The following is a 27,702-nucleotide window of genomic DNA, read 5'->3' as shown; positions in this document are numbered from 1 at the left end:
AATTATGTACCTCCAGCTAGCCACTTTTTCAGCTTTCCAAGGGATCTGAGCTCTTGAATTATTCATTGCAAGTATATACTTCAGATAAAAACAATTTGGCTTTGTACTTCATTTATAGTGCCATCTTGTCCACAGCAGAATTTCATGGAAGGAACTAATTTGAGGCTACCCAAGTTGGCAAAGGGAAACTGAAATGAATCTAAGACATAAACATACAGCTTGCTCATATAAGATAATTTTTAAAGGCCCAGGAAACATATTCAGGATAACCATGTTGGCCATATCGCAAAGTACAACAATATTCAAAATCCAAAAAAAAGCAGTAATACCTTTATTTGTGTTCAAAATAATGGTGCAGGTTTTCAATGCTCCTCTGGCTTCTTCGTCAAGCAATGGTGTTAAAAATTATACAGGAGGGATAAAAAAAATAAGACTATGTGAGTCGCAGACCTGCATTTTGTCAAGAATTTGTTGTTGTGTTCTTCTGTGTTAAGATGATGTGGAGGGATATCTATACAGGTATCCTCCTTCTGGTAATATGGCACTGGGAACAAAGCATTCCAGAGTCCAGGAGATAAAATTTGGATTCTGTTAGCAACACAAAAAGGCACTTCGTCTGAGATCCAAGATATTTCCATTCCATTTTAACCGCACCTAATTTTTTCCTGATGCAAAACCACAGAGACTTCTCTAGAGAGATTCACTGTTCTCTTCCTAACAAAAACGGTTGTGACTTCACAAAGAATGGAGGCATCTTGGATCTCAGAGGAAGTACCTTTTTGTCTTGCTAATGAAATTCAAATTTTATCTCCTGGACTTTGGAAGGTTTTGTTTGCAGTGCATAGGGCCCTACCTGCAGAGATATCCCTCTACTTCATCTCAACTCAGAACAACACCGACAACATCTTGACAAAATGCAAGCATGTGACTAACATTGTTTCCCCCCCGTTCTTGTGTGCTTTTTAACACCTTTGCCTGACGAAGAAGACAGTAGAGTCTCAAAAGCTTCTAATATGTATTTTGGACATTTTGGTTGTCCAAATAAAGGTATCACGATTTGGTGGATTTTGAATGTTATTGTACTTTTATAGGCCCATTTATTGCCCACCTAGAAGATCACATGCATCTAGTTTACTGTGAGGAACAAGGTTGTGTGTTGTTTTCTTCCAAACTGCTGAAAAAGTCAAATTGAAAAGTTTAGTTGTAGAGGTGTGGTCCAGTTCTTGAAAGGTGTGAGAAGGACAGATATGGTAAAAAGCATACTTCTCTTACCCCACCAGCCAGTGGCAGCTGGTGGTTTCCATGTCAGTGGGGTGATGAATTCACTAGGTTTTAGTTGAAAACTTGAAGGAGGTGTCCAAAGTGCTGAACCTTATTCCCCCCAAATAGGGTTAGGATATTGGACAGCACCTTTAAATCCAAGAGTGGACTCCACGACTCACTGAAATGGGACATAATAACTACCTCTTCCCCCAACCCCAGCTTGCCCACTTTTGCTTCACATGAAAATTCATGTAATTAATGTAAAGGAGGGATGATTTGGTCACCAGACTGTCAGATACTGAGCAATTATATATTCAAAACAAGCAAATGATGAAATAGAGATACGTCTAAAATAACTGAATAAAATGTATTGGCTTCTGCTTTCTTCAATGAAGAATGCGGTATCAGATAAGACACCTACCTAGTTTCACACTGCGTTCCCAGGTGGGTGAACCAAATGCTGATGGGAGCCCACAGGCCACACATGAGAGCAAGAACATCCTTCTGCTCCCATTCTCTAGCATCCTGCCTCTGATACTGGAAATAACAAACAGACACCATGAGGAGTAACCACTGATGGTTTCATCCCCCATGATAACACACTAGGACTAAAAATACAATAAAACATTTTGTCAGGAATCCTGTTGGGTTCTTAGAATTTTGTAAGTGGATTAATGTCTTTGGGAATTAGAAATGAACAATTTTGTAGTGTCTATACCCATAGTAATGTCTGTGTCTAGCAATGGATTGCTGTTATGTTACTATGTAGAAGAGCCAGCAAACAACAGGACTGATACAAATTCATCTCATTGTGCATCATTCCTGTTGTACATCAGGACAACTTCTAGGGAGTGCCAATACACATTGGAACACTCTTGCTAGTGTCCCGCTACACGCCTTTGCAGTTCATTAACAGTTTTGTAGCATATATGTAGCAACACATACCTAAAATTACGTAATGTAGAATGTGATAGAGGAGTCCAGCCATCATTTCTAACTAGCATTTGATTTTGCAATATAAAAAGAGATTCTGCTGCAATGTGCCAAATTGCTTTAGTATTAGTCCAGTCTGATTGTTCCAAAAACTGTCACCTTTGCTCACAGCATTCATCTGAGATCCTAATTTGGTTTCAAATTGCATAGCAGTTTTAACAGAGGTAGTTTTCTCTTCTATCATGTTCATCACATTAGAACTATGCATTGAGTTAAAACAAAATACCAGAATTCAAGGTATTGTTCCAGACCCCAGGAAGAAAAATTCTGCAATACAAAGATGCAAAGCAAAGGACAGTATACACAAAACTGGAATTTCTCATTAATGCCAACTGGACACTAAGCAAGCAGAACAGCAAAATACTCTTCTTCTTTGTGTGTGGATTAAAGTTTTAAAACATTTATAGTGGACTTAAATTCTTCTGAGGTAACACTGTAGAAAGCTGTTCTGTCTGAAGGCCACTTGTTTCATTGTTTCTGTTGTGCATGAAATAAAATCCATCTTAAGTTATCTGACAGATATCTGGCTGCTATTCCACACCTTAGCCAGCTCTACAAGGAACAGAGAGTATACAAGGAAGCACCTGTGCTGGGTTAAACTATTTGTTCATCTAGCCCATTACTGACTATTTTGATTGGCATTGCCTTTTCAGCATCACTTGTTACCCAGTTCTTTAATGAAAGATGCTAGGGTGAACCTGAAGTCTTTGGCATTCAAGGGAAGCACTCTACTGCTAAGCTGTGGTCCTTCCCATAGTTAGGAGCTAACATCAAATGTATATGTTGTGCTAGTGGACATGGTCAGGTGGCAGTAGTGCAGTCCTTTCACAATCTTCAATCTAGCCTTTTCTCTTGGGAATGCAATTATATGCTAAGAACTGACTCTCTGGTGACAATTATAATGTCCCAAGAGTTAAATGGACAGAACATCTGTCACAATCTCTCAGTTTACCAGAGGTTGCTACAGAATAATTTTCACTGAGCCACAAATATTTAACCAGTCTCAGGTGTTCAGCCACAGGCTTTCTACAGCTGGCTAAGGCAGGTGTGTAGAATAGCAGCTATGAATCTCTCAGGGGAATATGGGCATAGTTTCTTTGAAGCATGACAGGAGCAATGAGACAGCTCAGATAGAACCATTCCCTGTACTATTGGTCCACAAAGTTCTGTCAGGTGTTTTAAAACCTTTGTACACCAATACAGAAAGAATGAGAGTGTAAATGAGAGAAAATGGATAGAGAGAAACATGATTTAATTGATTCTCATCTAAGCAAGCTGAGACTTTGGGATACAGAAAGAGCCTGCTATCACTCATTAGTCCAGGACCAAGATTGGCCAGGATTTAGTTTTGGCACTCCTGGGAGTCTGTGTTATTGTGCATGTAGTAAAGCAATCAAAACTAAAGGAGATTGTGAGGAAGCCCAGGTGTGCATGGCAAAACATCTTGTCAGCACCCTTCCTCTCTCGTTTCAGTATTTAAGGAGCTTATTCACAATCTGGTCACATCTAGGGGATCTCTGTAAACAGTCTTTTCTATTTCATTGAATGTTTTCTTGTTTGTAAAACCACAAACAATTGTACCAATTGATGCTTTGTTACAGAACAAGACTGTATGCTCAGGAATGGCCGGGGGGGGGGGGGGGAATTAAGAGCCTATCTGCCAAAATACATACCACTAAGAAGAGTAAGTGTTAATAAAGAAAATCATAAAACCCATTTGACCCTAGGCAGAGGTAAGTCACTGGACCCATATGATGCACATTTATAAACGTATATTTACAACATTCAAATTTTAGAACACCTCAGGTTTACACATAAAAAGGCAGCATGTGAAGTAGATCTAATACAGTCTTATAAGATGGGTGATTCAGCATTTTTATAGGTATACTAATGTATACCTACAATAATATTCCTTACAGTGCAAAACCTCAATATCATTTCATCAGCTAAAAGCCAAACACCCATGGGCACCCACCTTGTCTTAGTGGCACACAAGCACAGATGCAATATAAATAGCTCTTATAGGCTGCTTTCTCACTGCAGAATTAATGCAGTTTGTCATCACTTTAACTGTCTTGGTTCCATCCCATGTAGTCCTGGGATTTGTAGTACCAGAGCCCTCTGACAGAGAAGGCTAAATATCTCAAAAAACTACAAATTGCAGAATTCCATAACACTGAGCCATGGCAGTTAAAGCAGTTTCAAACTGCATTAATTCTGCAGGGTAGATGCAGCCATAGTCACAGCTCTTTGGGCAAACTAAAAGTAGCATGTATTTCTCTTAGTATTAGTAGTATTAGCTTATATGTGACTAGGCCTTCTTACTGTCTATATGCTACACCCAATTTTTTCCCCAAAAGGTCCACATTGTCTGCCCCACTCTCTAATGCATACACAGAATCACAACTACACACACACACACACACACACTCACATTATTTTTCAATTGTTATATTAGGATTTAATACCCCACACTCAGGTTTTGACTCTGAAATCTGAGGGAAAGGGAAGCTGCAGATGAGTAGCTTAACACAAGGGACTTCCCGTCCCTGTCCCATCATGTTCTCATTCTTCTCACATGATCGCAGGAAGGACTTTCAGATGGGATTCACGCTTATCCCATCCAGGAACTGCAAATGATGGCAATCACACAAAATACTTTCAGATGAAATCACATAGATCCCATCATTATCCCGCCATTAACCTGTCATTAAAGTAATGCTGGCCAGCATTTTGCATTAATGGAAGTTCATGTTAATGCAATGCTGCTTTAATTACAGGTTAATGACGGGATCGGCACTACAATTTGAAAGCCTTTTACACTATCACAGTCATAGACAGATTAAGATGGGATAAGGATGGGGGAGCGATCCTGTCCCTATCCCATCCCCAAGTGAAAATCTCCTCTGGCTCAGGTGGCTTGTTCATTCTCCTGCCTGCTTAACCACCCTTAAGTGCCCAGTGAGCTTTTTTAAGACTGGAATTTTATAAAGCTAATAAATCAAAGACAGGTCTAAATCAAACAAATAAGCAAATGTAACCAGTGGCCTCTCAGCATTTCCTCCCAACCCCAACTTAGGACTGCTTCCTTAGAGACAATTCACAACACTGCATTTCTCCAATATGGACCTAGTTATTACTGTAAATTGCTGTATTTACAGTAATTTACTGCAGTAGTGGAAATTACTGTATAGCAACATTTTACTGGAAAAATGGGGGCAGGGGTCTGCAATGGATAGGAAGACTTGAGCAGCAGTTAGGACAGGAAGGTGGGGTATAAGTACAGTACATACATATAGTACATAGAGCAGATGGTGCACACAGCAGCCAAGAAACTCTTGGTGCTAGTGAAGTTTTCAAAAATACAGACCCCTGGCCACAGATAAACACTTGTTCTAGATGTATTAAATGATCTCTGGTGACTCGATTAATACTTTAATACCTGCACGTTGAAGTCAAGAAGCACAACATTTCAGTAGGGCACTTAAGATTTTGTGTAACTTCATGAAGGATGCAAAGATCTCCCATTCATTTAAGGAGAGGTTTTTCTTCCAGCTGCCCTCAACCTCATCTCCACATGAATGGAAGCCTTTGCAGTTTCAACTGCAAATAGACCCTGAGAAGTTAATTATCCCATCTCCATGAAAGAGAATTAAGAATAGAAAACTAGTTCCCATAAAAGTAGTGCAACAGAAATCATGTGCCAGCATATTAGCAAAATATCCACATTATTGGGACTAGGAAACAAACAGAAAAGGGAAAGTGGAAATATAATGTCACTTAGGCACTTTTATCACCAGCTGATGTTAGAAAAATATTTTAAAACATTTTTAAAAAGTGACTTAGCAGAGTGTGTACCAAATTATTTAATCATCTGGCAAGCTACAGTATTCTCTCAAATTGGGAGGAGGAATTTTTAAACAATAGTTTCATGTAAATCAGAAACATTTTAAAAAACAGATGAACAGTGGAACAAATAGAGCAGAACAAAGACAGTATGAACTATGTGAAAAGGTGGTATAGCCATCTTATCATGCACCTAGGTCAGGTGTCTTCAGCCAGGACCTTCAAAGTGTTTATTTTTTAATTCAGCCCACAAGGATAGGTGCTGTGCCATGATCTGGAGCATCCTGGGAGTTGTAGTCCAAAAATAACCTTTCTAATATATGCTTCTACTCTAGGTGTTTAACCATGATGTGATGTTAAGGTTAACTTTATGATCCAGCACATCATCATGAGGGGCAGATACAGGCCTCAAGCAGTTTAAATAACCATAATAGCACTTTTCAAAGCTAACATACTGGCACAAATCAAGCAGAAGTATGCCCGCTGTCCCATACAGAAACAACAATTTGCAAGATGGCAGCAGGAATCAGGGCCTGTTCATACTGAACAACTGTAGCACTATGATTCACTCTAATTGCCATGTCAATGACATGTGGAATGTCTGTATATCCAATTTAGGGCGGGACATTTAGTACTCCATACCAGAGTATTGGTCTGTCTCGACTCTGACCAAACTGCAAACCTCAGGATATCATAGGATGAAGCCGTGGCACTTAAAGTGGAACCAAAGTGCTATTAATTGTATGGTGTGAGAGGGCCTTCAAGCTCCTGACAGTCTATGTGTCTGTTTGGGTCAGTTCCACACAGCAATCATTGCTTAGGAAGAAAAGAGGCCCACTGAATTAAACCAAAACTCTTATCAGATCTAACATTCTGTTCCTACATTTTTAAAAATATTTTCATTTTGAAATTGCTATATTATCTGTATACATTGATTTGTATTTTGTATTTTATATTCTCATTTGTTGTTGTGTTTCCTCATCAATGATGTTGTTTTTGTTCACTTTTTCATGTGGCAGGTTTTGTTCCCACTTTTTAATTGTTTGATAGTCTGTAGACTGATTCAATGAAGATTTGTTTGGTTTGTTCCTACATCAAACAAAGGAAATGAAGGCAGCAGCACCCAGCCTCATTGCAACCAGTACTGGAGGTAACATAAATACATCATGTAAATTAGCCTTTGATAGCCTTAGCTATCATGTTCTTGCACAAAACCAAGTTCGTTTGTTGTTTTGTTAAAAATAAATAAATAAGAGGCCCTCTTTGTTCCACAGCAGGATAGTCATACAGACCCACTAGACCCTCTATACATAAGTCATAGCAAACAGAGAAAATAGTATGTTTCCTACATCATTAGTATCAATGTTGTTTTTCCATATCATCAGTATCAATGTTATGTTTCCCACATCATCAGTATGAAATTCTGACTTTTTACACGGACACCAGCCCCTGCAACCTGAAATGGTACTGTTCTAAATAGACTATGATATGCATAACTTTTTTAAATGCATAAATTAAGCATTTGGTCTCCTAGTTAAAGCCTCAGCTTCGTCAAAGATGAAGAAGATGGTATTACTAGACTGTCCTGTCTATGGTACACTCTGTAGAAGTGCATCTTTCAGTCCCTGATTCAGAGAATGAGGAGCAGTCTATTGAAGGATGAATATTAAATAATTTCATTTCTGGCTACAGCATCTTCCAAATATATCCTAACACTGGCCTTTGCCGTAAGTGGAGGAAACACTTGTCTCTTGAATGGAATTTTCACTTTTGTTTTTTACAACTATTCTCTGTGAGAAGTCATTCAAGTGGTAAAATGCAACCACACATAGAATTCTCTCCTATATTGTAATTTTGATAAGACATACTGTACAAAGCTTTTAGATACTGTGGCCACTAAAGTCAATACACCATCCTAGAGTTCATGGTCTACTTAACAAAAACTAGCCTATATGGAAGATGGTAAATCATTCCTAAAATCTTGTGGGAAACTGACACAGCAAGGTGTGGTCTCAAAAGAAATTTAGAAAAGCATTGTGGAGCTTTCTTACAAGAGAAGAGCAATGGACATGAGTGCATGAAACAGAGAGCAAAAAAATTAGAAAATATTGCAGTGTCAAATTCTCAGAGATTAGCAGACTTACTCAGAAAATAGGCTCTGAGACTTACTCAGAGAATGCAACTATCACACTGCAGAATTAATACAGTTTGACACTGCTTTGTCATGGCTCCATTCAACTGAATCCTGGGCTTTGTAGTTTGTTGTGCCATTAGAGCTCTCCAGCAGAAAAAGCTAAACATCTCACAAAACTACAAATCCTAGAATTCCATAGCATTGAACCATGGCAGTTAAAGCAGTGTCAACCTGCATTAATTCTGCAATGTAGAAGCAATCAGATATTCAATCCAAGAACAACTTAATGCAGCTTTACCAAGCCAGGACATACCATATGACTGTGATATCATTTATTACAAGCTAACAACTCAGCTGAAAATTAAAGTCAGCATAGTATAGAGGTTTGAGTGTCAGACAAGGACTGAGAAACCTGGATTCGAATCCCTACACAGTTGTGGAAATCCACCAGGTAACCTGATCCAGTCACACTATTCTTTCAGCCTGAAAAATAATGGCAAACTTCCCTTCAATAAATGTTGTCAAGAAAATAACATGACATTTGGGTCTCCATAAGGTGGGAATGAATGTTTTACACAACAACAACAACAACAACAACAACAAATAGTTCTGGGTTGTGGGTAATAATTTGAGGCCTAAACTCCAAATGCTTCAGACAACTAGAGTAAGACCCACTGAATTACATAAGGTTTGACTGACCATGCAGCAGTTGATTCAATGAGTCTAGTCTAATTGGAACTAAGAACTGGATTTAGGTCTCAGATTTTGAAATTCAACAATGGAATTCATATTTGATTGTGAGAAAACATAAATTATGTTTGATTAGATACATTATACAAAGTAGATACATTTACCTAGTGTTTTTTTATAAAAAAATCATTTACATCCCACCTTTCTTCTAATGAGCTGTGGTTGCAATTATACTGTTAAAACATGGTGATATGCAATGCAGTCATCATTATGAGTCTTAGCAATCAATATTTGAACAATTTGTTCCATCATTTAGATACAAAATAATATGAAGTAAAAATAATGGCACTTCCTTGGTAAAGAAGCATTCATAAGCAATTCTCCAGTTATTTGGTGCAATTGCAGTCTTTTTTTAAAAAAAAAAATATTTATTTATATAGTGCCATCAATTTATATGGTGGTGGTGTTGCTGTTGTTGTGTGCTGTCAAGTCATTTCTGACTTATGATGACATGGAGTTTTCTTGGCAAGTTTCTTCAGAGGAAACTTTGCTATTGCTGTCCTTTGAGACCAAGAGATTGTGTCTTGCCCAAGGTTATACTGTGGATCTCTACAGATACAAAAACCAAAACATAAATAAATAAAAGCAATAGTGGGTCCTGCCAAAGGCATATAATCTAAAGTTGTACAGTCTGATTGCTTTAATTTGGGGGCAAAAAATCCGTCCAAGGATAGTTGCATAGAATTAAATGCAGTGACAGTGTAGGTGGCAAGCACAGTATAATACACTCAAAATTTGTAGGCACTGATCTTCTTCACTAAAAGCTGCACAGCTTTGTAATTTTTAAAAATGGTTTCAGTACTGAAAAAGACTCTTAAGATTTTCAGCAAATATTTGCAAATATCCAAAACTCATCCAGGTGGGACCTGAGAAAAAGCCTTCTCCATAGCTATGTCTGGGCTCTGGGACGACCATCTTCTGAGGAAGAACCACCAAACCCCTTCTCTGATGATCTCTGGCTCTTAGACAGGCCTTTGGCCTGTGGTTTTACCTGATTTTCTTGCTGCTCACTTACAATGATTTTAGTCCAGGTTTGGTTTTTTTTAGGGACGGTGTCTATCTGCTCTGTTATCTGCTTTCTTTCCATGTTGTTTATTTTAACAAGATTGCTTTATTGTTCACTTTAGCTGCTTTGAGCATTGTGTGGAAAGGGAGGACAAAGCACAAAATAACAAATAAAAGCATCCACAGGCAGGACACTCATCTTCATCCTGCAGGTGATGGGGACTGGATATTTATGGCATATTTGCTGTGTGGGCTGGGGAGGAGTAGGAGTCTTACCATAAAAATGGAAAGAAGCTACAGGGTGGTAGTGCAATAAAACCAATATGTAATTCTGGCCCACATTTAAATATTGTTTATCGCTCACTTTTTTCCCCCAACAGCCAGTGGATTGCCAGGGCAAACCAACCCTTCAAGCTCCTTCACCCATGACCGTGTCCTTCAGACTGACTTTTCGAGAGTTGAATTTAACCCGTTTCTCATTGCAGAAAGGGCTGCTCATCTGGTGTATGGGAATGGAGCAGCAGGCTGGGAGACTGAGGGAGTTTCCCCTTAATAGGAAGGCAGATTCTATAGGAAACCTTGCTCTGATTTCCTTGGGTGAGAAATGCAGCCTTTTCTCATCTTGGGCCATCAGATACAGGCCACCTCTGAAGGGATTTGTTGGCCTGTCAAAAGCAGCATCTCTTCCCTGGAAAGAGCCTGAATGAATCTCTCTTTCAGTCCCCCCCCCTCATCTCCATCTCCATCTCCTTGCTTCTCCTCCATCTTTTATGGCCGTTGCCATGGTGCCCAGGGAGAGCAAAGCACCGCAGCAGGGTAGGGGGAGGAGGAGGCGGTCCATGCTGCAATTTCCAAGCTCTGCCTCAGTGAGCTCATCAACCTCCTCCTCCTCCAAGGAGGGATGTGGCTGAGCCTCTGTCTCTTGCTGGTGGGTGGGTGGTTTCCATCCTCAGCATCACCAAGCAGGAGGGAGGGGTGAGCAGATGCTGATGTTGTGCTCTGTAGCACCTCCAGAGAAGGGATAATGGATCCAGCTCACCCATCCCTCCTTGCCTTTCAGCATCTTACCTTAGATTCAGCATGGTGAGCATGATATGGCCCTGGACCATGGGCTCCACTGCTGGTTTTTTGTTTGGTTGGTTTTAGTTTTTGGTAGGATTTTTGGTGGGGGGTGGAGGGATTGCAGTTTTTCTCAGGCTGAAGAGGAAGCTGATCCAATGGCTGGGGGCATTTGCTATCCTTCTTTCTGTCTCTTGGCATCTGCATCCTAACCGTGCAACAATGACTTTCATCTGAGCCTCTGGAAAGGATGAGGGCGGAAGGGAGGGGAGGGTGAGAGTGATGGGGAAAGCAAAGATGGAGAGGGATTGGAGGTTGATTAGGAGCCGTCTTAGGAAATGGGGCTCAAGGATTAATTGTAACTATCCTAGGGCACAAGGATGCTTTTAGCTGTGGCCTTTTCCATTGGAAGAAAAGACCCAGGGTGTGCTAGAAATGGCTGTCAGGCTGGCAAAATGCAGCTGTTGTTTCTGGTGGATTTTTGATTTTCTCTTGTTATTCCCGAATACTGGGCTGGGCCTTAATGAAGTCCAATTTGCTGTATCCGGCTGTAGCAAAGCCAGAAATAGGCAACCTCAGATCCTGTCTGTGATTGATCTGTGAATCCATTAATAGTGGAGGTTTAAATGTTTGGCCTTGTGTCATTTTTTGTCGCATTACTTAAATATCTGGGTCAGATGCAGTTTACGTGGAAATGTGTGTGTGTGCGCGTGCATATTCAACATGCATCTGGAGCTCTTTGTAGCTTTCTATGTACAGTACATATGCTATTTTCATTGGCAGGGAATGACTGACAGCACATTCCACTTGAGCTGGTATGAGTGATTTATAGTGGCTTGGTTTCATTTCAGCCACTTACAACAGATCTATATTGTTCATTTGGAATGTTGTATGCCACTAATTCACAACCTCTTTCCATCAAGTGACATGGCTACTCTATTGCCCTCAAGTCCTATTCTATGAGCTTTCTTGATACATCTGTGTAACCACCGTGGAATCCAAAATGCTAGACGAGATAGGCCTTTGGTCAGATCCAGATGGGCTCTTCCTGTATTCTTTTCAAATGAAAGACACTATGACATTATTTATTGAATTGTTTGTTTGTTTTTTGGAAGGCTGAAAATAATAACAGTGTGTACCTAGCAACCTTCCATTTTGATATTTCAGAAATAAGAGAATCATGTCACCATTTCTGAAGATTCACCTCTCCATTCTGTGGCTCACATACTCCCTAGATGGCAATTCATCTTCTCAAATTTTAGAAAGTAGGTTATTTGGAGGTGGGAGAATCATCAGTTTAATCCTATGGTGCTTTAGTTTAATCATAGAACCTCAATAGATACATCACACATCATTGGCCATGCTGGCTAGGGCTGATGGAAATTTTAGTCCAATAGAACCTGAAGGGCCTTACGTTTGTTACCTCGGTTATGCTAGTACAGAACGATCCTGATATATGGTCCTTTAGCTAATCCCAACTGTATCAAGAAAAATAAATCCAAATGTCAAGATTATATGATACCATGTAAACACTATGTACTGAGGTAGCACTCATTTTCAAAGTAGATTCAGAACATGGCTTTCTACTTAATAGATCTAATATCATATGGAGGCCACTAACATTCCTGACAAAACTTGGTTCTAAACATCAACAGTGATTGTAGTGATTGTGTTTTTATTCCCACAGAAAACTCTGGGGTTTTAAAAAGTTATCATTTATCTTCAAGGAACAAATGCACCTTTTATTACTTCCCTCTGTTTAATTCAGCGGTAGAGAACTGGTGCAACTTCCATAATCTGCCACCATTGGCTATGCTGAATAGGACTTATGGCTTACAGTCCAACATCTGAGAGACTATACATTGCCCACTCTTGACTAGTTAATTAAGTTGGATCTGCTTCTTTTATCTGATGTACAAGTGGTTTTTAAAATAAGGAAATAAGCAATAATATCATGAGATGCTTTTTCTTTGGCACTCTTTTCACTTCAGGAGAACTAATTCTACAAACAATCCCTTAACTGGTTTATTGGTTTCAAGGAGAACAGTGTTTAATAAAAGAACCTGAGAGTGATTTGAGATGATGATCTGATAAATTCAGTATTTCAGTCTTTAGCGCCAATGATGCAATAAGTGAAATACAGACAAACAAGTATATGGTTCTTGTCTACTGGGCTTACACTAAAAAGACATTTCCAGAGAATTTACTGCACAGTAAAATACACATGTATTTCTCATTCAAAGCACATAGCATCTCAGGTTACTACATTTTCTTACAAATGCACTGCTTTTCTTTTAAAAGAGTACTCTTAAAAATGGAGAGTGTGAATGTGGCAATCAAATGTTTTAGCACATGTGCATAGTATACAAATATGTATTTAGTAAAGAGTCAGGATTCACTGAAGAACTGTTTATAATTGATAAACAAACTAGGTTTTCTACTACTGTCTTTTTACAGGAATTTTAACAGAGGTGGGAGTGGAGGAAGAGTGCTAGGGGAGTGGTCATCTTAGACAATGGGTCCCAATCAGATTTCCCAAATTAAGCTAAATTGTTCATCACGATAACATTGAACAGGAAGTATGAACAACACAATCTGATGACAATATAGACAAATAAAAGGAACAAACTGATTGAGAAATTAAATTTAGCTACATTGCTTTTGTCATTCCAAATGCTGTTAATTTTATGAAAATGTTTATGATGCTGGGAGAGGATGAAGGCTCTTGTGGGTAGGAAGCATATAGGGTGGGACCAGGAAATCCATACCCTCCTCCCATGTTACTATAGCACTAGCTCTTTCCTATGTGATGCATCTAGAAAATCTCTCTCTCTCTTTCCTTCCCTCTCATCTGTTGTAAAATACAATTCTTGTCCCAGCTGCTACATATATCATACTTAGCAAGTGTGTGGAATATAATTTCATATGTATATAACAAGTATCAAGTAGCAACTCCTTTTCCAGGTAAATGCTGACAAGTCAAGGATGGACTTAGCCACAGCTGGCTGCAAGGTTTGGGGGGGGGCCTGGGTGGGTGGGCATCCCACCCTCTGTCCTTTCCCAGCACACACACACACACACACACACACACACACACACACACAGAGAGATGATGCTGCGGCAACCACCAGGCCCTTCCTCTTCCTCTGAGCCTGTGGGATTAATTTGTGATTTTGCTGTAATGAAATAAGCACTGATCATTACCTGGTGACCAATATATTTTCCATTGCATAGCATTTTGAGAGATAAAATGGGACTTCCAGATTCAGAGGACATGCAATTGGGTAAAGTGAAAGAATGTTGCTTTGAATCTTTGCACAGCATGGACATCTCTTTGCAAGTATTCCCCACTTTTTCAAGTTTCCAAGGGAATCCAAAAGTGGCATCTCATAGCAATACCAGTACCCATGCTCCATGAAACCTTGTCAATATGTGCCCATGTTATATGACAGTACCAGTACTTCCTTTTATACTCCATGTTACCATACCTTAACTGTCTGGTTTGGCAGAAACAGTCTTGTTTAATCCCTCTGTCATCTCACACACTGATGTTACTCAACCACATGTGTCCCAGTTTTCATATGTGAAATGTTGGAAGGTATGTGTCATTCTTACCAACGAGTGCCCTTCCTTGGGCTGGAATGTGCAGGTTGTGATGTGCATGTTGTTACTGTCTTGTGAGGGTAATCATATTGCTACTCACTTCTTTTTAATGATGAAAGAATAGAATATGCATGCTGAATGGAGGGACTTCTTACACATTGTTTAAAAAGATGAAATGCAATCATTTGTATAAAATGTATATACTATCTGCTAACTGCTTTGTACAAGATACGATTTTAAAAAGAAATGCAATATAGTTCACAACAGTAGGGAAGACAGTGAACATATTGGACACATGCCAGCCCAGTCTGCTGAAGCACGTTCACATTACACAGCTGTAAGATTCCACTTTAATTGCCATGGAGGCATTCTGTGGAATCATGGGGTTTGTAGTTTGGTCAGAGGCACCAGAAAAGTTCCCAGGCTTAGAATTCTAATTGACTCTCCCTAAACTACAAATCCTAGGACTTTATCCCACGTGAGGAATTTCTCTTAATTTCAAATGAAAAGAAAGTGGAATGCATTCACGTGAATTTGCTAGTTTGCTAATTTATGTGAATGTGAATTGCATTCAACCTGGCTTCCCATTGCCCAAAAATAGCATGCCATTGCCCGAATTTGCGTGTGGTAGTCTATCATGCAATAACGTGAAACCCCATGATTGTGCTCAGACTGACTTCCCTTTGCTCGAATTTGCATGTAGTGGTTATCATACAATAACGTTAAACCCCATGATTGCGTTCAGATTACCATTGGGTTATACTTCCAATTTCCCTTGTCTGATAAACTCCCTAGAATTCCATAGACCATAGCCATGGCAGCTAAAGTGAAATCATAGTGCTATAGATGTATAGTGTGAAAGTTCTTACTGTGGATGGGAGTCTTCAAGGCCCCTGCTACATCTCCTTTTTAAAAATCTGTAGACAGGACATGGACTGGACAGCTTTTCAAACAGAGGGTGTTTCAAATACAGTGGACCCTTGGTATCTGCTCAAGTATGGTTCCAAAACCCCTATTAATACCAAAATCTGTGAATGCTCAAATCCATTATATACAACTGCATAATAATATGGTGTCCCATATATAAAAATGGCAAAATCAAGGTTTGCTTTTTGGAATTTATATATATATTTGGAATATTTTCAAGCCATGGATGCTTGAATCTGTGGATAAAGAATCCCTGGATGTGGAGGGCCAACTGTAATAAATCAGGGACGTAGCCAGGATTTTAGGAAGGGGGGGGGCAGACTAAGTTCCACCATTATATTGGGGCTTGGGTGCAGCGGTGCAACAGCACGCACCATTCATTTTTCTAAGGGAGGGGGGGGGTCCGGACCTCAAGAACCTCCCTCCCTTGGCTACGTCCCTGAGTAAACTCTCTTCTGACAGCTCTTCAGTACAGAGCTCTCCCCAACAAAGCAGGATACACGGCAGTCTTAGTTCTGGAATATGGAAAAGGGAGTACAGGTACATTCCTTTGAGACTCCACAGCTTTGGTGGTCCTTAAACAGCCCCACAGCATCTATAACCACTTTCACCCCAACTGAGAATGCATCAGGCCTAACAATGGACTTAGAAGAGTAAAGGGTTAGCTGCTTGTTGAATGAGTTTGCAAATGTCATAGATATGTTTAATAACATGTACTGCCAGAGTAGTACTATCACTGAAGCAGATTTATTTGCTGTTAATTTTTACTCATTTCTTTTTTATTGATTTATTTCATTAAAATTATAAATTTACATTCAGACATAGTGCTTATCATATTTTGCTTCCAATGCAAAATTCTTAATGTTCTTAATATTACTTGCACTTTGTCTTTTAATGAATCACAGACTTCCATTTGTTTTCTTAATCTAAAGGAGATAAAAACAAAGCTATCCTTTTTACAATTCCTAATTTGTGTCTATTTATTCTTAGTTACTTAAGACTCATATATTTCTTTCTGACTGCTTTGAACTGCTCTCAGACCTTATTATATTCTTACTATATTCACTTTTACTCATTTAATGTACATCTACTTTGTTTATATTTTTGAAATATGAGAGTAAAAGAGCAAACACTTTCCCACCACATGCTGGTGTTCTTCCTCTGGTGCACAGCTTTGGCACAGCTTCTAGTCTCTTAAGATGCGTGTGCCATTTAAACAGCATACCTCCAAAGTGACCCGAAGCAGCTTTATTTTGGCCTGTCTGTTCGGGCCCATAGTCCATGAAAGTTTTTATTCAGTTAGGTGCTATAGGATTCTGTTATCTCCTTGAACACTAGGTTCATAATACTTCAGTTAGAAAAATATATGTAACTTCACTAACAAAATTAGAGAGCCCACACAGTGTCGTGGTTTAAGACCAGGACATTGAGAAAACCAGATTCGAATCCTCATTCAGGCATAGAAACCCACGTGATGCTCTTGGACATGTCACACTCTCTCAGCCTCAGAGGAATGGAGAGGCAAACCTCCTCTGAATAAATCTTGCCAAGAAAATTCCATGATAGGTTTGCCTTAGGTTTGCCATAAGTCAGAAATGACCTGAAGGCACACAACAACTAATTAAATCGATTTATTCAGGTTTACTCTTCTATGATCTCATCAGATTACTTTATTCCATTGTGTTGTAGTTAACAATAGATTTTTTCAGACTGATATATAAACCCAGTTCTTTGTAAGAAAAACATACAGGCCTCATATTTTTACCACTGAAATTGCTAAATAAGCGGAATGAAATCAGTGAATTTAATACCTCTACACATTCAGATGTTTTGTATTAATATAATGCAGAGAGTGTATATCAGTTACTTCACACAGAAGAACTTCTACAAAAACAATTGTTGTATGTGGCTAACATTATCAGTTTTTAGTTGTTTGTCTATTTATATGTGCGCACACACACACCATACCCTTCAATATTTCACAGATGAAAGTCAAGACACATGTGGCCAAGCAACATCAGTATGTAGTCAAAATATCTCCTACCTTGATCCTCTGACTGTAGTCTGTCATTACACTCAGGGTCATTTTGTGCTCTGCCAGAAGTGAAATAATAAGAGTATGCTCACCTTTGTGTGCAGCTCAGCTCATGACTGCATACGTGTATAGGGAGCCAAATGTTTTCTAACAAGCATCCACCTGGAGAAAGGAGTGGTGGTGATGGTTGTAGCATCAGTTACACAGCAGGATAGAAGTAACAGACCTTTTTTTCTCTTTGCCAAGAGAGAAGGAACCAATGGGCTTTGATTTGAGGGAACAAAAAAGCGCCCAAGGGCCCATAAAATCATTGACCCAGCCTTGTGTGTAAGCATGCATATATATATGTGTGTGTGTGTGTGTGTGTGTGTGTGTGTGTGTGTGTGTGAATCTCCCTGCCCAGAGGGGATAATGATACCCGTTTTAATGATATACACTAATTCATGGTTTTCATATTGGATTTGTTTGTTTAAAATCTTTCTGTTCTATCCTCCATCAGAAGGTCTCAGAGCAGCATATAATAATTTAAATAATTGAATATAGTGTAAGACAATTTAACATTGACATGGTAGAAGATAAACACATATTCAACAGTATAGAACAAGCTGAAACAAATTTAAAAAACATGGATATGTAAACGTTGAATAAAATAATTACAGCTCCAAGGCTTTAATAATAATTAAAAAATCCCTATGTTTTAACTTGCTTCTGAAATGAAGTCAAGATTGGTTCCAGCTGGGCCTCTATGGAGAGGGCATTCCATAATCAAGATGCCACAACAAACTAACTGTTGTTGCTGCAGTGTGCCTTCAAGTCATTTCTGACTTATGGCAGCCCTAAGGGGAACCTGTGACAGGGTTTTCTTTGCAAGATTTGTTCAGAGCGGGGTCTGCCGTTACCTTCCTCTGAGATTGAGAGAGTGTGACTTGCACAAGGTCACTCAGGGGGTTTCCATGAATGAGCAAAGATTCAAACCCTGATCTCCAGCATCCTAGTACTGTACAATGTTCAAACCACTACATGATGCTAGTTCTTCAACAAAGACCCCCTCCCATATCCTTCCACTCTTGCTACCTCATACTTCCTGAGCTGCAGCAGGGGAAAGAAGTGCTACATGTTACAACCAGATCCTGCCTCCTTTTAGCCTATATAGTTACAGAAAGAATAATTACAGTATAAGGAAAGGGGGGCTTTGGAGGAAGACCAGGCAACAGAATGAGGGAGCAAAAATTGGCCCTCAAAGTCCTCTGAAACAGAGCAGAAGACTCCCAAGCACTCTCTCATTTCTTAGAGGTACATACTTCAATAATATAGGATTTAAGAGTACAGTATAGGGCTGAGAGGGAAAGACCTAGCACTAAAAGCCTTGGGACCTTTGCAACATTTCCTTAAAAGCTCTGCCTTCTATAAACCAAAGAGTATAATAACTTGTTGTTTACTATAAGTGGCCTGTTAACAAAATGAACAGTGTCACAGTCCATAAATGTTTATTTCAGTTGAATCGAATGGGACTGCTGCTTCCAGCATTCGTCTCTATTGGCAGATGAGAGTTGCAGACCAAGATTATCTGGAGTACTGCACTTTCCCTAATCCCAGTCTATCAGCATCATTAAGAGTTGTTCACTTGAGTACATTTCTGTATATGTGTACACCAAAATAAGCTTCACTGAAATCATTGGGATATAGTCCCACATAAGATTGCAGCCTCAGTCACGACGGCTGTACCTGCAATGCATAAATAATGCAGTTTGACACCACTTTAACTGCCATGGTTCAATGCTATGGAATTCTGGGATTTGTGGTTTTGTGAGATATTTGTGCCTTCTCTGTCAGTGAGCTCTGGTGCTCCACCAAATTACAAATCGCAGGATTCCATGCATCGAACCATGGTAGTTGTCAAAGTGTTGTCAAACTGTATTATTTATGCAATGCAGATGCACCCCTAGTATTTCTGAGACACTACTGAATGGAGGAAAGCACTCATTTTAAAGTAAATATTACAGTCACCTCTTTGTTTTACACTTTGGCTGCAACATCAGGTAAAGCCGCTTGCATGCTGGAAATGAGGCCACACAGGATACACGACCTAATTGGAGTGAGGGCAGGCAACAACTATAGCTTGTTGTTGTTTTTGTGTGCTTTCAAGTAGTTTCCAAGGTAAACTAATCACAGGGTTTTCCTGGCAAGATCTGTTCAGAGAAGGTTTGTCCTTGCCTTCCTCAGGGCAGGGATGTAGCGAGGATTTTGGGAAGGGGGGGGGCAGACTAAGTGCCACCATTATAATGGAGCTTGGGCCCAGCATTGTATCTAATGGAAGGAGGGGGTCCAAGCCCCACAGACCCCCCCCCCATGGCTACGTCCCTGCTCTGGGGCTGAGAGAGAGTGATTTACTCAAGGTCACCCAAGGGATTTCCATGGCCAAGCAGGGATTTGAACTCTGGTCTCCAGAGTCTTTGGCCTGGTACACATGGGAGGGGAAATGCCACCCCTCTTTGCTGCAGATCGTTGCCACAGCAACCAAACTGTGCAGCAACGGTAAGCTAGCAGGAAGAAGCTGCCTAGAGCGGCTTCTTCCTTAGGACATCATAAGGGCTGCAACGCAGCCCTATGATACCCCTTCCTGGCACTGACGTTTGGGTGCTCAGACTCCCATACGTCATGGATACGCCCCCTGTGTGGGCGGTGCCGCTCAATAATCGCGCTGTCCACACGTACTAAGGCTTGGAAGCATGTTGTTGCTGCACTCTCCTAAGCCCTAGTTTTGGCCCCATAACAGCGCTTCCCACCTGTCTGTATTGAGCCATAGTCACTCAAACTGCTACACCACACTGGCTATTAACAGCTGCAGCTGCTAGACAGATTTTGTTGTTTGCCTGGTTGTAAAAAATATTTTCATGTTTGTATGGTATTGAGTTACCATACTACTTGGTTAGCTGAGTTTTACCCATATTTGGGACCCATTTACCAACACTACCCTGTTACTCATTTACACAATTAGCCCTTGCCTGTCCTACCTTTGTGACACTGCAAGGGCATACTCATAGAATCATAGGTGTTTATCAGACGAACTCTTAAAGAGGTACTATTCCAGTGTGACTCCTCTATCTGCCTCCTGTTGCATGCTGGGATTGGCAGTTTTAAGGAGCTGAACTTCTCTGCCTGAGAATTCTAAATACCCCTCCTTAAAACTGCCAATCCCAGCATGCAACAGGAGGCTGCTAGAGGAGTCACACTGGAATAGTAGCTCTTTAAGAGCATAGTGTGATAAACATCATAGAATTAGAAGAGACCCCAAGAGCCATCCAGTCCAACCCCCTGCTGCTGCTGTGCATGAAGACACAATTAAAGCACTTCCAACAGATAGCCATCCAGCCTCTGTCTAAAAACCTCCAAAGAAGGAGACTCCACTCCTGTGACATCAGAAGGGCCAGAGACATCACTAGGATGGTGCGGGCCAGACCAAGTGACACCCTAAGGGTGGGTAACACCATTGTCCCTCAAACACATACTGTTTGGCAGAAACCGGCTGTGGCATTCAACTGCTTCCCTTTAAAAGTGGCATTCACCTGACTCCTTTCAAAATGCTTTAAGAGATCATGGGAGTGAAGCTAAGTGGGAGGAGAACGGAGGGGCCTCAGAATTTTTTAAAATTAAAATTTCAAAATTTGAAATTTGTGGGTTTTTTTAAAAAAACATTTTTTAAAAAATTATTCTTTTTAATTTTTTTAAAAATATGACATTATAGCCAACTCTTCACTATTTAAATCTAAATACATTTAGCTTACGCATATGATATTGTAATTTGAAGGTATAATTTGAATTTTGCTAGTTGTTTATATCATAACTATTAGCATTACATTCAGTGGTATATGGGAATTATAATTTATGAGTAGCATTAGTGCAAAAAAGCATTACTAGGAATTCTGTATAGTGTGAAATGGGAGGAGGTCAATGGGGGGAGTGACACCATGAGTTACCGCACCAGCTGACATCAACTCTAGTGACGCCACTGAGAAGGGCCATCCTCCTAGTTTCAAGTTCTGAACCTGAAGTCTCAGGAAATGGAATGCTAATGGCCTGGCATTCCTAATCCATGTATGTGAGCTGTATTTATTTGTTTATTTTTAATTATCATCCATTTTATTGTTACGTTATGTGTTCATCAGTATCAATACTGAAAAAGAAACTTGATCATGATTCAAAAAGATCTGTGTTTCTACCTGTAGTAAGAAAAATAATCTTGCTTATAAAAAGATTTTATCTTCTCAGGATTCTACATTCAAATAAAGGTAGACTAAACCTGAGACACTATATGTAGGACTTGTGCACTTTCACTGAGCTGTGGTCCCAGCCTCAGCCTTGTTTTTGAAGCACTTTGCAATTCTAAAACTGATTACAGTCCCCCCCCCCCACACACAGAGTGTGTGTGTATATATAAATGCCTTTGTAATTTGCATATTTAAGCTATAAATTTCCACATTCCCTATAGAGAATGAGGGACTATGTAGCTGCTTTGTTAATTAGCACTAAAAATACCTCATAAAATGTGTGGGTTTTGTTGACTGTCTTTGTAGTTCTTGCTTAAGAAAATCCAACAGGCATATTACTTGTTTTCACTGAAATTTAGTAGTGCTGGAATAAAGCTACATGGAGTTCACCAAACACGTGGAAAGAGGGTTGTGTTAAGAATCAGCAAGCTAACTCCTCTCCATCCATTGCTGTCCTTGTTGCTCTCCATGCGCTGTGAATAAAATTCGGCAGCAAGAAGGCTATTACATCTGTGGTGGTGCTGACCACACAAACACAGAGGTCTCCCCATGACAGATATTCACTACTAATGCATGGAGAATGACAAGCATGGCAGTGGGAGTGAAGGTGGAGCTAGCATGCTCATCCTCATGCTCTTCCTCCAGTGTTGATTATAGCCAAAATGCAAAACAGCTCAATGAGTTTAATTTCAAGTTTGTACATCAGTTTACAAAAATGATTACCTCTCCTACACTAATATGGGCAGCCCTACCATTAGGCACAGAGAGTCAGCTATCTCAGGTGACAAGTACTAGGAGCTGTAGAGAGGCCAGTAGTAGGGGACCCCTGTCAATTCCTTTCTGCTGGAAAAGAGACTAGGCTGTTTCCAGGCAGCCTACCAGACATCACTTATGCCACCCAAAAGTCCAGTGGAGGATGTTGTCCCACCATTGTCTGAAGTAAGATTCAACTGCCATCTTGCAGGAAGAACAGAAAACACTGTCTTGTCTTTGGCCTCATTGCATCAAGTTCTTCTCTTGCTAAATACTGTAGTGCTGTTTTCAAAGGCACAATGTTCTCTTCCCAATTGCACATTTGGAATCTTCCCAGCATTGCAGCCTTTACTGTATTTGCATGAATAACCTATTGCAAACCACATTTGGCACTGCCCATCAAGTACTGCCCCTTTTTCTACTTGGCACACACACATAGAAATATATATTTTTAATTGTCATATTTTATATTTTACTGTTGTTAACCGCCTGGATTGGTTTGCCAGAGGGCGGTATACAAATAAATATTATTATATTATATTATTGTATGTATGTATGTATGTATGTATGTATAAATAAATCACAAGTGTATGTGTTCATGCACCTGCCCCTGCCCCCTCCCCACAGATCAGGATAGTTCAAAATACCATTATAGTGTTCTACCAAACAGTTATTGCTGTGTGCCTTCAAGTTGTTTCCAACTTATGGCAACCCTAAGGTGAACCTATTACAGGGTTTTCTTGGCAAGTTTCTTCAGAGGGGGCTTGCCATTGTCATCCTCTGAGGCTAGGGTTGCCATAAGTCAGGACTTCCAAACCGGGACAAATGCAGGACAACATTTTCAAATGTAGGACACTTTTATAAAAATGGAGGACACAAAATTGGGGTTTTTAAAAAAAGTATAGGGTTAGATAGAAGAGGGGGTTAAATTAAGGGGGTTTGAGGAAAAGGGGGGGCTATAGAAGTGAGGGCTACATGGGGTACCTAGAGGGGGTTATGGGTTAGTATAATGGAGGAGTAAGATAGAGAGGGGATTAGGGGGGGAGCTTAGAAGAGACCGTTAAATAAGGGCATATTAGATAGAGGGGGTTAGAGAGGGCTTAGATAGAGGGGGGTTAATGGGCTTTAAATTCTAAAGCCAAGCACCAGAATGTGTTCTCTCTCTGCAGGGCTGCTGCAGACTACACACACACTGCAGAAAAGTAACCCAGTATTTGACAGTACGTTTTAAAACTGCCCTGTGGCTCAATGCTATGGAATTCTGGGAAATGTAGTTTCATTGTGGCGCACTCCAGAAGCAGAGCTGCTGCTTGGTTCAGTGCCAGGGAGCTGCTCTGGCCTGTGGCAGTTGTGGCGTAGTCTGTGGAATGTTTTACAAAACACGCTTGGAGTTCCCAGTGGATTGGGGGTGGTAATAGTAAATAAATCCTATTATTAGATTATTATATTATTAATGATTAAGGTTATTATGTAGTAAATAAGGGGGTTAGAGCAGTGGTTCCCAAATGTGTGCCTTAAGAGATTTTTGGACTTCAACTCCCGAAGCCTCAGACAGGTTACTCAATACTCTGAGATTCTGGGAGCTGAAGTCCAAAATGTACTAAGAGGCACAGTTTGGGGATCACTGGATTAGAGAGAGGGGGGAGTAGATAGAAGGAGGGGTTGGAGGGGGGTTTAATGGAGAGAAGGTGGTAGATAGAAGGGGGTTTAGAGAGGGGCTCAGTTTAAATGGGGTAACGGGGGGAGAGGGAGTCAGAGAGAGGTTGAAAGGAGAAGGTGTGGATTTGGGGGGCCTTGGGGAGGGGGCTTCCAATGCCAACGGGGTGATCCTGGGGGGAGCCTGGGGCCCAGGAGGGGCCCTGGAAGGTGCCCTTTGCCGCGCTCCCCGGGTGCCAGCCCCTTCCTCCTCTTCTGAGCCTTGCCGAGGCTCTTCCTCCTCTTTCTCTCCGGACGGCTGGGTCCCTGAGGCGCCCCTCCCCTTTAGGGAGGCAGCTCTCCGCGCTTCAGAGCCCCTTCCTTGCAAGAGCAGGAGAGGAGGAGGGCTGGGGGGGCAGGGGTTCCAGGAAAGGGCCCTTTCCTTCCCCAGGCTGGCTGCCTCAAAGGCCAGGCCCTTTCCTCCCTCTCCCATGGCCTGCCTGGACAGGCGGGGGCCACGTGCTGGCTCGCCGACTGGCCTGGCCCCTGCTCCGCTCTTGTGCTTGTTTGCCCGGCCTGACTAAGCCGCTCTTGGAAGGGCTGGCCAATAGGGCAAGGCAAGAGCAGCAGACCCTGCCAGGTCCAGCCCTGGCTGTTGCGCTCATCACAATATAGGGATGCAGCGGGCCAGAGCCAGGCGCCACCTGAGGTCCCGAGGGGACTGGGAACGCCCCCTAGAAAGCGGGAAGAGTCACGCGCTCCCACTGGGTTTATGGCAACCCTATCTGAGGCCAAGAGTGTGGTGTCAGTAAAAGGGAAACAGGAAGATTTAAAGCATTTTCAGGTAATTAGAGTGAATTGTATGGACTCCTGCACAGAGCCACATAGTCCTTCCATGAGCGAAACAGACAGGCTAAAATAAAGCTGCTCCGGGTCTTTTTTGAAGGTATGCTGTTTAAATGACACACCATCTTAAGAAGCCAGAAGCTTGTGCCAAGCTGCACTCCAGTCCGTAGGACGGGAGAGTAGCTTGGCGTGGCTTCTGGCCTTTTAGGACGCCTGCATCATTAAACAGCATACCTCCAAAGTGACTCAAAGCAGCTTTATTTTGGCCTGTCTGTTTGGGGCCCACATCAGCTTCCACCGTTTCTACCTTTGGGAGCCTATGTGAAACTGGCTTTTTTTCTATGTATATGTAACATTCAGGATTCAGGCCTGAGAGTTCGTCTTCTTCTGCATTCATCCTTTCATTCATAATACAAGGCCTGCTTGCACTGAACCTTCTGGCCTGTCCCTGAAAGCACATTAAGACACATAATGGAGCCCTCACACATATACACATATCCCAGTGGCAACTGTGCCTTAATCGTCCTGTTTCCCTTTTATGTCATTAACATGGGCACATATTGACAAGGTTTCATGGACATGGGTAAATTTTTTTCAAAAAAAAATAAAATGACAGGCACTACTATACACATACACATAACACACGCCATCACTGTGGTTACAACTGACTGGGGGTTGTACCAATGAAAATAGCTGAACAGATCGGTCTAGAATGTCTGAAGAGAGTTTGAACTATTTGAACTATTGCATTAGGGCTCATGTATCATTCAATAACTGCCAATGTGCCCTGGTGTGCTGCCCTGCTAAGCCCTCAGAGTAAAAATCCTCACAGATTTTTTGTTTCTCTGACCAATGGATGGTGCCTGGGTTATGGGTGCCATAAGTCAAGACCGCCAAACCGGGACAAATGTAGGACAACATTTTCAAATGTAGGACACTTTTTTTTTTAAAAAAAAGTGGAGGACACACTAAAAAAACCCTGAGCATAAAAGAGTCAGGGCTGGGTTTTCTGGTCCCCACAGCACACTCAGCTCCCAGAATTCCACTGCCTTGAGTCAGAAAAGAGTTAAAGCATTGCCAGCCAAAACTGGGTTATGTTCGCTCAATGTGGATGCAGCATGATGGTGCACTCCCATCCCTCCCTCCCTCCTGGGCCCCTTTTGCCTGGTGCCTCCCCCTCAGCTCCCCTCCCCCATGGCCCCCCGAGTCCTGGCTTCCCTCTTGTTGGTAATGCAGGCCGGGCCAAGGAGGAGTTTGGGCCCACCACAACAACAACAACAGCAGCAGCAGAGCAGAAGGGCAGGAGGGAGGAGAGGAGAAAAAGAAAGGAATGAGAAAGAAGGAAATGGAGGAGAAAGAAGAATAGGAAAAAAAGGTAAAAAGAGGAGGAGGAGGAGGGGGGAAAGAAGAGAAGAGGCAGAAGAAAAATCATAGGGAGGAGGAGAGAAAGAGCAAGAGAAGAGGGGAAAAATCGAAGGATGGAATCACCTTGTTGGTTAAAGCCTCCGCTCCAGGCTGCCTCAGCCTTGGGGGCTTGGGGAGGAAGAGAACTCCACCTCGGAGGCTGCGCTGGCCAACTGTGGATGAGTGGAGCTGGAACAGCCCCGCGCCCCTGCTAGCTTTCACAGGCCTCCTGCAGCGGGGCTGGCTGTCCAGCCATTGGCCAGCCAGCCAGCCTGCCTCAACCCTGCCTGCAGCCACGCCCCTGGAAAGAACTGGGAGGGCAGCCCAGGGAAGCCAAAATGGAAGCGCGCCGGAGGGCCTGCAAATGCGGCGAGCGCAGAGCAGCTGCAAGAGTGGTCCCACGTTGGTGGCCAGACTGGCATCGGCAGCAATAGCTGCAGAGCGGCTGCTGCTGCTGCTGCTGCTGCTGCTGAGGCAGGGACCCAACGCAACTGAGGGTTTGCCATTAAGTCTGGGACCTTCCAAACTGGGGACAAATGTAGGACAAACTGTATGGACAAAATTTTCAAATGGAGGGCACGTTTTTTAAAAAAATGGAGGACAACATGAAAAAAATTTGATGAGTTTTAAAAAAATGTTTAAGATAAATACAAGGTTTCTTACGGCATGATCAAATGGAGGACATTTTTGGGCATTATTCCTGACACGATGACATAGAATGGGGACGTTCCCTTTTCTGGGCCACCCCTCCTGCCCCCCCCCATTCCAAACAGCACATTTGGGCATCTGAACATGGGCCTTTACTACACAAGGCAATCACCGTTGGCATGATTTCAGAGGCGTATTTCCATAGACCAAACTCTTTGGGTTTCACACGAGAGGTCAAGGTGATTTAACAAGATAAGGGGGTTTGGTCCTCGGATTCAACTGTACTTCTCAGAAGTGTGTTACGTGGGTCAAGGGACTTTTGGGGGTTTTTGTTTCATTACTGTGCAGGAAGTTTGTACAAAATAGGAGAGTGAAACTTACATTGGTTGTGGCCCAATGCAGAAGCTGGCGCATTTCATCATCCATCACTAGCCGATCACTCTTCCGCCTCCTCCGTCTTCTTCCTGCCTCGTCCTTCCTCCCTACTCTCCTGCCGTCCCCCCCTTCCTCCCTCCTCCCTTCCTCCCTCCTTC

General features: G+C 41.6%; 1 protein-coding gene across 2 annotated transcripts in view; it reads left to right on the top strand.

The window, feature by feature from the left end:
• The first annotated feature begins 10,933 nt into the window (after nucleotides 1–10,933).
• JAKMIP2 (janus kinase and microtubule interacting protein 2) overlaps nucleotides 10,934–27,702 on the top strand; it is a 145,159-nt gene continuing 128,390 nt past the window's right edge. For both annotated transcript variants that reach the window (XM_042455228.1, XM_042455227.1), the window contains exon 1: nucleotides 10,934–11,074. The gene's annotated coding sequence lies outside the window, so the exon portion shown is untranslated. The remainder of the gene's footprint in view (nucleotides 11,075–27,702) is intronic.

Source organism: Sceloporus undulatus, chromosome 2 (assembly GCF_019175285.1).
Source record: "Sceloporus undulatus isolate JIND9_A2432 ecotype Alabama chromosome 2, SceUnd_v1.1, whole genome shotgun sequence".
NCBI lineage: Eukaryota > Metazoa > Chordata > Lepidosauria > Squamata > Phrynosomatidae > Sceloporus > Sceloporus undulatus.
Note: the sequence above shows the minus strand (reverse complement) of the source record. Positions and strands in the feature narration are given on the sequence as shown.